The following is a 9,953-nucleotide window of genomic DNA, read 5'->3' on the forward strand; positions in this document are numbered from 1 at the left end:
ATGCTTTCACGCCTCACAAGTACACAAGTATTCAAACAAGGACTCCCCTCTGGATTAGAGTGAACTATTCTGACTCAAGACTCACTCATTTTACCTTTCACCATGGGGCTTATAGTTATCACTTAGGTCTTGGGCAGTTGAAAGATAGAAGAGTTAAGTCGAGCACTATGCTACCTGCTCTTTGATCAACTATTATTCTAGAGTTTAGCAAGATTTTCAAATAAAACTTAGAGTTTCCTTGTATGACACTTTCCAGTCTCTCATATGTGCTATTTTTGGATTATCTCTAAGGCAAGTGAGTATGCCTTCTCTCTGCTCTTAGAATATGTGGTATTTGTATCACTAAGACGTAGTTGCCTTCTCTCTCTCACCCTACTTCTAATTAGCTTATGTGGAGCTCATAGGTGGGAAAGATAATTCAAACCTACTTGCATGTATTGCATAGTTAACCATGGATCCAGAGAAACTAATTATACAATCAAGTCATATGTGCATGTGAGTGTAGTGAATGAAGTGAATGAAAGTGGTAATGAGGGGTGATAACTGAAGGTGAATATCTTATTCTACAATTGCTCCTTGGGGACAACATACCTTCCTAATCTGAGAACAAGGATTTGGTCGTCTTTCTTTTCTTTTGCATTGGGACTTTTGTCCTCTTTCTTTCTTTTTCTCTTTTTCTCTCTCTCTCTCTCTTAGATATCAGCCATCCCTTTTAATTCAATGATAACAGTAGGGAGTATCAACTGGGATAACTGGGGCTTTATTGGATAAGTAGAATAAGACATTGAATATTTTTGGGTGTCTTCTCCTAGTGTAGGAGTAGAACATTTTCTAAGTGGATGTGGAATGTGTGTGGGTGAATGTTGGAATGCGTACTCCTAGGGTAGGAGCAGCATAGGTACGTGTCTCTAGGATACAAACAACACAGAGTGTAGTGCGTATATGTGGGTGGTACTTCTAGGAACAGAAGTAGCACATAGTGAATATGGTGGATGAAAGTGGTTGCATACTTCTAAGGACAGAAGTAGCTAAGATCAATAGATGGAGAGCACATACCATTGACTTTAACTATATGACTAGTTCCATAGGGTCTACATAGCTTAACTACTCTCAATGCTTATAGGTTGAAATATAAGTGGAGGTTTTCCTAATCTAATCAGCATGAGTATTTGGCTGTGGTAGGAATTTTAAATTCTCATCATAAAGGAACTCATCATATAGCAATTTAAGATTTTCAAAATAAAATTCTCTAGAATTCTTGCATCTCTAGGAGCAAGATTGATAGCAGCTCAAAACCTTCCCATATCATATCCGTCAACTACATAGACTTAGATCAAGCATTTTCTACCCACAAGTTTTAGGCTCAGAGCAAATCTTAACTCCAAACAGTTGTGCCTAAAACTCAAGAGAGTACAAGGTTGAAAAACTAGGTACTTGCAAGGAATTACGATAGAGCAACTATTCATCATCTCCATATCAGAGTTTATTCTAGAGGTTCATCTTAACAGATTCATCAAGAGCTCTCCTAGCAAGATTAATTGTGAAAGATAAAATATTTATTGGGTTTCTAAGATTATTCATCTTTTTTTCTTGTCATAACGCACTAGTAATAAATAGATAAGCGAATAAGGCATACTTAGCTCGGTGTACGGGGTTGCTCTCTCCCAAGCTGGATGTTGACATAGTCTGTTGAGATTGCTGACGGGCAGTGAATACGCACTGATCCTCCTGGAGTATCATAGGTACTTGCTGTCAGTCCTTCTGCCTGTTAGTTCTTTTTGATCCTTTGAAGCCTATGAAGCTCAAATAGACAACAAAGCTTGTGGAACTGATTAAACGTTACTAATAAGCCTCTAAGCTTTGAGAGTCTAGAACTTTCTTATACCTATTTATCTTTTAGCAGGATCAATATTATTATTTTTTATATACTTTTCATATTTATAGTATGCAGACAGGAAAATAAATATGCTAAAACTTATTTGTGTGCCACCACAGTAGATAAGTATGTAAGCTGATGCATCACGTATTAAATACATGGGGCTTAGTAGTTTTCTAAATGCAATGCAATATATTTTTATTTTGTTTTCTAATGCATAAACAATAAAGATGCAACCACTAATGCTGTTAAGAAAAATAAATATGCTTAAAGAAAAATGCAAATAAATACAAAGTTACCTCCTGGCGTGGCATTCAGTGATTTTATGTCCTCCGAACAGGTTCTCTTACCATGTTCATTCTTAGATGCTTTATCTGGTCCCAAAGGTGGAGACCATGATAGTTGCACCTCTTGAGATGGTGTCATCTATGTTTATTGCTTTTCCAATAGATTGGAGTCAAGTACAAGTTCTGGGAGCTAGCAACATATTCGCTCAGTGTGCATGTTCATAGGTCTAGGATCCTCACTTGTAGGATTCTCGGGGAGTTGACTAAAGTGTGTCATGCTCATAGAGACAAGGCAGAGATCAAGTGCTTGGAGTCGGCAGCTTGACATGGTAATGCTTCTACCAACTTGGACACATAGTCAACTGCCACCAAGATGAATTCAGCATCTCCAGATCTTTGGAATGGTCCCATGTAGTTGATTCCCCAAACATCGAACATGTCTATTTGGAGGTTGTTTTGGAGTGGCATTGCATCCCGAGCATTAATGTTTCCATGTTTCTGACATCTAGCGCATCTTCTAACAAATTCCTTTGTACTTGATACGTCATAGGCCAGAAGAATCCACTTTGCCAGATCTTTGCATGTGTACGGAACGCTCCATAATGTCCTCCATAGGGTGATGCATGACATCTCTCTATGATTTTCATCACTTTAACCATTGGGACACATCTCCGCAATAATCCATCAGAACAAACTCGATAGAGATATGAGTCATCCCATAAGTGGCATCGAGCTTTATATTTGAGCTTTCTCTTATCTCATCATGGTGGAACATATATTGCAACCATATAATTTACAATATCTGCGTACCATGGGTTGGAGTGTGTTACCGCGAGGAGTGTGTCATCCCTTAGATAGTCATTAATGAGTAACTCATGTGTTTCCTTGTACTGGTGCCTAACAAGTGATCGGCTACTAAATTATCTACTCATTTCTTATCTTTTATTTCTAAATCAAATTCTTAGAGTAAAAGAATCCAACGGATCAACCGAGGTTTAGCATCTTTCTTAGTGAACAAGTAAGGTTAGCAGGGGGCGTGGGGCTCCGTGCAGGGCCTTTATAGGCCGCGACCATCCTCGGGAGGCACGCGGGCGCTCTGATCGAGCGGTGGCGATGGCTTCCGCATGGCACGGTGCGACGGGGAAGAAGCACTGGTGCAGGACGGGGCATTAGCACCGGTCGGGAAGGGCCTGTTGCCCCGGTTCCCGAGCCGGTGCTGCCCTTCCGGGAGTAAAGGCCCACCCTCCGGTTGGTAATACCAACCGGTGTTAAAGGGTCCTGCCAGGGCTGCCACGTTGCAGGACCCTTTAACACTGGTTGGTATTACCAACCGGTGTTAAAGGGTTTTTTTTTGTTTCACTTATTCGGTTCTGTTTATTGTTTTATATAATAATAATAGGTTTTTTAATACAGGTTTTTTCTGATACAATAATATATTTATATTACATGCATATTAAGCATATATAAATGAAAATTATAGGCTTAGCTTAATAATTAAGCTTTGCCTATAATAAAATGAATAGGCCACATCAAAAATTAAATAGATATGTAAAAAGCTTTATATATATATAGTTTTATATGTACAAAATTCGTAACACATATATACATAGAGTTTTTTCTCCCAATGTCTACAAACGATACAAATGATCATCGTTGTTTGGAATAAGAGTTTCGTTGCCGTTGAAGTGAAACTCGCTGTTTGGATTGATCACTTGCTCGCGGAGAAATCCTGCTATCGTCTCTTGGATAGCTTTGATTCGGTCTTTTTGTATGACCTTTTCCCTCAACCATTCCGTCTTTAATTTGAAATAAATAAAAAGGTATTAGTTATAATTCAGGAGATAATGAAAAGAGACATGTAACGTACTCTGAGCTTCTCTGTGGGTGTTTGATTGACTTGTGCCATCATGAATTTGCACACGTAATATGCACATAGATTGTTCCCCCCTTCTTGTCTTAAACACCACTGTACGATATATATATATATATAAAATATTCACGACCACGATAATAAGAAGGCTAAAAGTTAGCGAAAGTTTGCTAGCTAGTAGAACTTACTTGTGGATGTATTATGTTAAGCGACGCTTTACATCCACTGAGATGTTCACGGTTAATGAATCTTTCCCAAACCCTACACACAGCCATTGTGGATCGTGAACTAATAATTACAGAGTCATATTATGATAGATCGACATTACGTACCTTTGAATAATGTTTACCATTTGTTGATAATTTTCTTGTGGTTTTCTCATTGAGTCAAAGATTATCAACCGGTTCTTGGGAATTTCAATGACTATGAGTATCCAGTGAAAACTGTTTACACACATATATATAGTCAGGCCTATATATAACTATATAAAACTTGTCTCGAGTAATAATTATTAAAATAAAATATGCATGCACTTAATAACTATATAACTCACTCGAAGTTGAAGGGAAGAGTATTTTTTATTTTTCTTTTTGGTTCACAAAGAACCTCATAAGATTGGTGGTGACTTCTGTCTCATGAGCTGTTGTCCACACTGCCTGCGGAGCCTTGAAAACAATATAAGGGTCAACGAACCCAATACTATTGTCATTTCTCATTCTGAGCTCTCTCATTTGGTGCCTGCATATATACATACAAATCCTAATTGTGTAAGGATTATATACATGTAATTAAAGAAGTTAGAAGTATAATAAAAAGAAAAAAATACTTGCAGACAAAAGCAGCTAACAAGAGATTTGTCGAGAGCATCGAGGTGACATAATACTAGAATCTTTTAAGCCTAGTAATACACTAGAATAATATACTAAAAGAATAATACTAGAATAATAGTACAAACAATAATATATACAAAACTCTAGAAAATAAAATATATATTAGAGACTTATATACTACTAGTACTACTACAAATGATAGTGCTAGCGTGCTCCAAAAATAATACTAGAATCTTTTAAGCCAAGTAATACAATAGAATAATATACTAAAACAATAATACTAGAATAATAGTACAAACAATAATATATACACAACACTAGAAAATAAAATATGATACAAAAATAATACAAGAATAATATACTACAAATATATACTAAAAAATACTACTACAAATAATATACTAAAAAAATAATACTACAAAATAATACAAGAATAATATTAATATATTACAAATATATACTAGCATAATATAATTTATAACAGGTCAACACTACACTTATACTAATATACTAAAAACTATTACAAGAATAATACACTAACATCATGTATTATTTTTTAGTGTATATATATATACTTAATTGGGTCAAGGTCTAGAATAAAGTCAACACAGAACTCTATGACCTCCTCTATTTCGTAGCCCTTAGCAATGCTTCCTTCTGGCCGGGAACGACTATGGACATATTTCTTTAGGACATCCATAAATCTCTCGAAGGGGAACATGTTTTGTAGGAACACAGGACCGAGAATACGAATCTCTTTGATCAGATGAACTAGGAGGTGTGTCATGATATCGAAGAAGGATGGATAGAACACCAACTCAAAGCTGACGAGACATTGAACGACATCATTCTGTAGAGTAGCTAGTTGCTCTGGATTGATTGCCTTCTGAGAAATTGCATTGAGGAATGCACATAGCTTTACGGTGGCTAGACGTACGTGTGGAGGTAAAATTCCTCTTAAACCCACCGGCAGCAATTGCGTCATTAGAACGTGACAGTCATGGGACTTCAAGTTTAGGAATTTCTTCTCTTGCACATTAATTATTCCCTTGATATTGGAGGAGAATCCAGATGGGACCTTGATGCTGCTAAGACATTCAAACATGCTTTCCTTCTCTTCTTTGCTCAGAGTGTAGCTAGCAGGGCTTAAGTAATGACGTCCATCATCTGTCTTTTCTAGATGCAGGTTGTCTCGTTCTTTTATGCGCTGCAAGTCTTGTCATGCTTCAAGTGAATCCTTAGACTTTCCGTAGAAACCCATGAATTCGAGCAAGTTCACACAAAGATTCTTTGTCAGATGCATCACGTCGATCACGTTGCGGACCTCTAGGACATTCCAGTAAGGTAGCTCCCAAAATATGGATTTCTTCTTCCACATGGGTACGTGTCCCTTAGCATCCTTGGGAATAGGTTCGCTGCCTCGTCCCTTTCCAAATACCAATTTATATCCTTGACCATTTCGAGTACACCATCCCCGGTTCGATTGAGAGGTTTGGTCCGGTGGTCTGCCTTGCCTTTAAAATGCTTGCCTTTCTTTCGTACTGGGTGGTTCACAGGAAGAAAGCGACGGTGGCCAAGGTACATGACCTTTCGACATTTTTTCAAAAATACACAGTCAAGGTCTTCATAACAATGTGTGCATGCATTATATCCCTTGTTTGACTGGCCTGAAAGATTACTCAGAGCTGGCCAATCATTGATTGTTACAAACAGCAATGCTCGTAGGTCAAAGTGCTCTTGTTTGTACTCATCCCACACGTGAACTCCTGGTTTGCTCCATAAAAGTTAAAGTTCCTCAACTAATGGCCTTAGGTAGACATATATGTCATTGCCAGGTTGCTTCGGTCCTTGGGTAAGCACCGGCATCATAATAAACTTCCGCTTCATGCATAGCCATGGAGGAAGGTTGTAGATACATAGAGTAACTGGCCAAGTGCTGTGACTACAGCTCTGCTCATCAAAAGGATTCATACCATCTGTACTTAAGGCGAACCGCAAGTTTCTAGCATCATCTGCAAAATCTGGGAATTCTCTGTCTATCGCTCTCCACTGGGATCCATCGGCAGGGTGTCTCAGCATATTGTCTATCTTACGGTCTTCTTTATGCCACCGCAACAACTTTGCATTGTCCTTATTTATGAACAGACGTTTTAATCGTGGTATTATAGGAGCATACCACATAACCTTAGCAGGAATTTTCTTCCTATGACGTTCTTCACCCTCAACATCGCCAGGATCATCTCGTCTAATCTTATACCGTGATGCCTTACATACTGGACATGCATCCAAATTCTCGTATTCCTCCCCACGGTAGAGGATGCAGTCATTAGGACATGCGTGTATCTTCTGGATTTCTAATCCCAAAGGGCAGACAACCTGTTTTGCTTCATACGTAGTGGTGGGCAATTCGTTGCCTTTCGGAAGCATCTTTTTTATGATCTTCAATAACTGCCCAAATGCCTTGTCAGATGTACCATTCTTTGCCTTCCATTGCAGCAATTCCAGTGTGGTACCCAGCTTTTGTTGCCCCTCTTCAGCGGTGGGATATAGCGATTTCCTGTGGTCCTCTAGCATGCGCTCGAACTTGGCTTTCTCTTTATCACTTTCACATTCTCTTTGTGCATCACGGATGGCATCACCAAAAGCATCATCGCCCCGATCATCTTCTGCCGCTACCTCTTCTTCATTATCTCTCCCCATTGCAACATCATTGAAGCCACCGTACTGAGCAATAATATTGGCATGGTCCAATTCTTCTTCTTCTTCTTCACCTCCATCCATTATAATCCCGCTTTCTCCATGTTTGTCCAACAAATATAGTTTGGTAAGAAACCAGACTTTAATAAGTGCGAATGAAGAGTTCTTGAGTTAGAATATTCCGTCAAATTCTTGCACATGACACATGGATAGCACATGAAACCATCCCTCTTATTTGTCTAGGCCACACTTAAGAAATAGTGCACGCCATTAATGAACTCTTCGGAGCGCCGATCGGTATTATACATCCAATTACGTGTTACCATCTGCATTAAATATAATATATATATTATGAAAACCATGCACACATATAGTTTCTCATCTTATTGCACAATATGTCTAAGATACATAGTTGATTAATTCAGGAAAGCTTGGCTACAACAAATACAATCGCAACTAGCACTAAAAAAACCAAAACTAAAATGCACTTAAGCAACATAATTAGTTCGCGTCCGATCCCAACTATAATAGATAGATCATTCGCTTGATCAACATCATTGAACTCCTTTCGTCGGCTCACTGCCTCACCACCTTTAGCCTCAACCACTTGTGCAAAAGATTTCTTAATGTGTTCAATGTATTCTTCCTCCTAGTACCAACCTGTACATCGCCGGTACCGTCCCACTAAAATTAAAATAGAGAATCAAAAGTTTAATTAATATCATTTAAAAAAATATGCACATATATAAGCAAATGTCTGGAAATAACTCACATTACGATCCGGACACTTGTAGAATATACGACCCTTGTTTACTCCCTCTTTCGACACTTTGTACTCCATCACAATATTCTGCCTACACTTGCCACAAGTAATGAGAGGGAGTTCCGGCCAGTATCGCTTTTGAACCCATTGAGAGACCGAAGACCCGATCACGGTTGCCATCTACTATCCATACTCAATTTTTAAACAATTATAAATTCCACATTTACTAGTAAACATGTATGATTAAAGAAGAACCTAATAATATCCTTTATTTGTCTAGTTACTTCAACAAATCTTCCAAATTATACAATGGACATTATGTAGTAATAAAAATAAATCAAGTGATATTAACAAACCAATTAATTTGAAATCCTACTTTCTAAGATCATAAAAAGATACTATAATTCATTCTTGCAAACTACATTAATACTAGGTCAACCATGAAATATGATATATATATATATGGATACTAATTCATGTGAATGATTCAAAATAACAAAGTGGATTTGAGCTAAAAATAATGGGAACATCACAAGCCAAAAACAACATGAAAAAGACAAGAAAGACAAAAGTTAGTCACCTCCAAACACGAAGAACGATAACGGAGTCGAAGAAGATCAACGATGGGCGTCGGAGATGAAGAACAAATGAAGAACAAGTAAGAAGAAGCTCCAAGAACAACAATGTTGAATGGTGCTCTCGGTTTCAAATGGGCAGAGAGGAGGAGGGATCCGGCCTATAAACCGGACCTTTAGCACCGGTTCAGGACAAAAACCGGTGCTAAAGGTTGACCCTTTAGCACCGGTGCTAAAGTGTTACAAACCGGTGGTAAAGGCTTTGCCTCGGCCCGTGGCGCTGGCCGGTGCTAAAGGGGTCTTTAACCCCGAGCCGCAAAAAGGCCGAGGTTTTTGGCCATTTTGGGCATCGTTTTTGACCATTTTAGGCATCGACCAATGCCTCATTTTGTAGTAGTGAAGGGCCGCTGTTGCTGACAGGCAGAGCCCACCTGGCGGTCGCAAGGGCGTGGGGTGGGCTGGCGCGGCTGCTGCTGGGCCATGGCACAGCTGGGCCAAGGCTCAAGTGGAGGGGCGCTCGCGGTCTAAAGCGGAGGTAGGCCAGGGCTAGGCTTCAAGCTAGCGTGGGCCTAAAGAGAGGGAGGGGGAAAAAGAAAAAAAAGGTTTTTTTTTATTCAAAAGGGTTTAAACCAATTTTTTTCAGCATATTTATAAACCAAAATTTAATTTATTAATTTGAGATTATTTTAGGAATTGTTTTCTTTACTATTTTTTAGAGAAAACATATTTCTAAATTGTTTTTTAACTCAAATTAGAATTAGTTTTCAAATAGGACTTTTAGTGTTTTATTTTTCTAAAAACCAAAAAGGTCCTACTGAACTTGCTCAAATTTTAGAAGTTCATTTTTCTCGCACAAAAACAAAGCTAAGGGTGAGTAGGGGCAGGCTGGCTAGGGAGCAGCAATGGTCACCAATCGATGGCGCCGTGACAAAGGTGTTGAAAGTGAAGAGTGAGCAAACTCGTGTTATGGACCTTTTTTATTTCTTTTAGGAACTAAACATTACAAATTAGCTCCCTACTTTTTTTACCACTTTCCTGTTTTGATCCATTAACAC

This window comes from Sorghum bicolor, chromosome 10 (genome assembly GCF_000003195.3).
Source record: "Sorghum bicolor cultivar BTx623 chromosome 10, Sorghum_bicolor_NCBIv3, whole genome shotgun sequence".
Lineage (NCBI taxonomy): Eukaryota > Viridiplantae > Streptophyta > Magnoliopsida > Poales > Poaceae > Sorghum > Sorghum bicolor.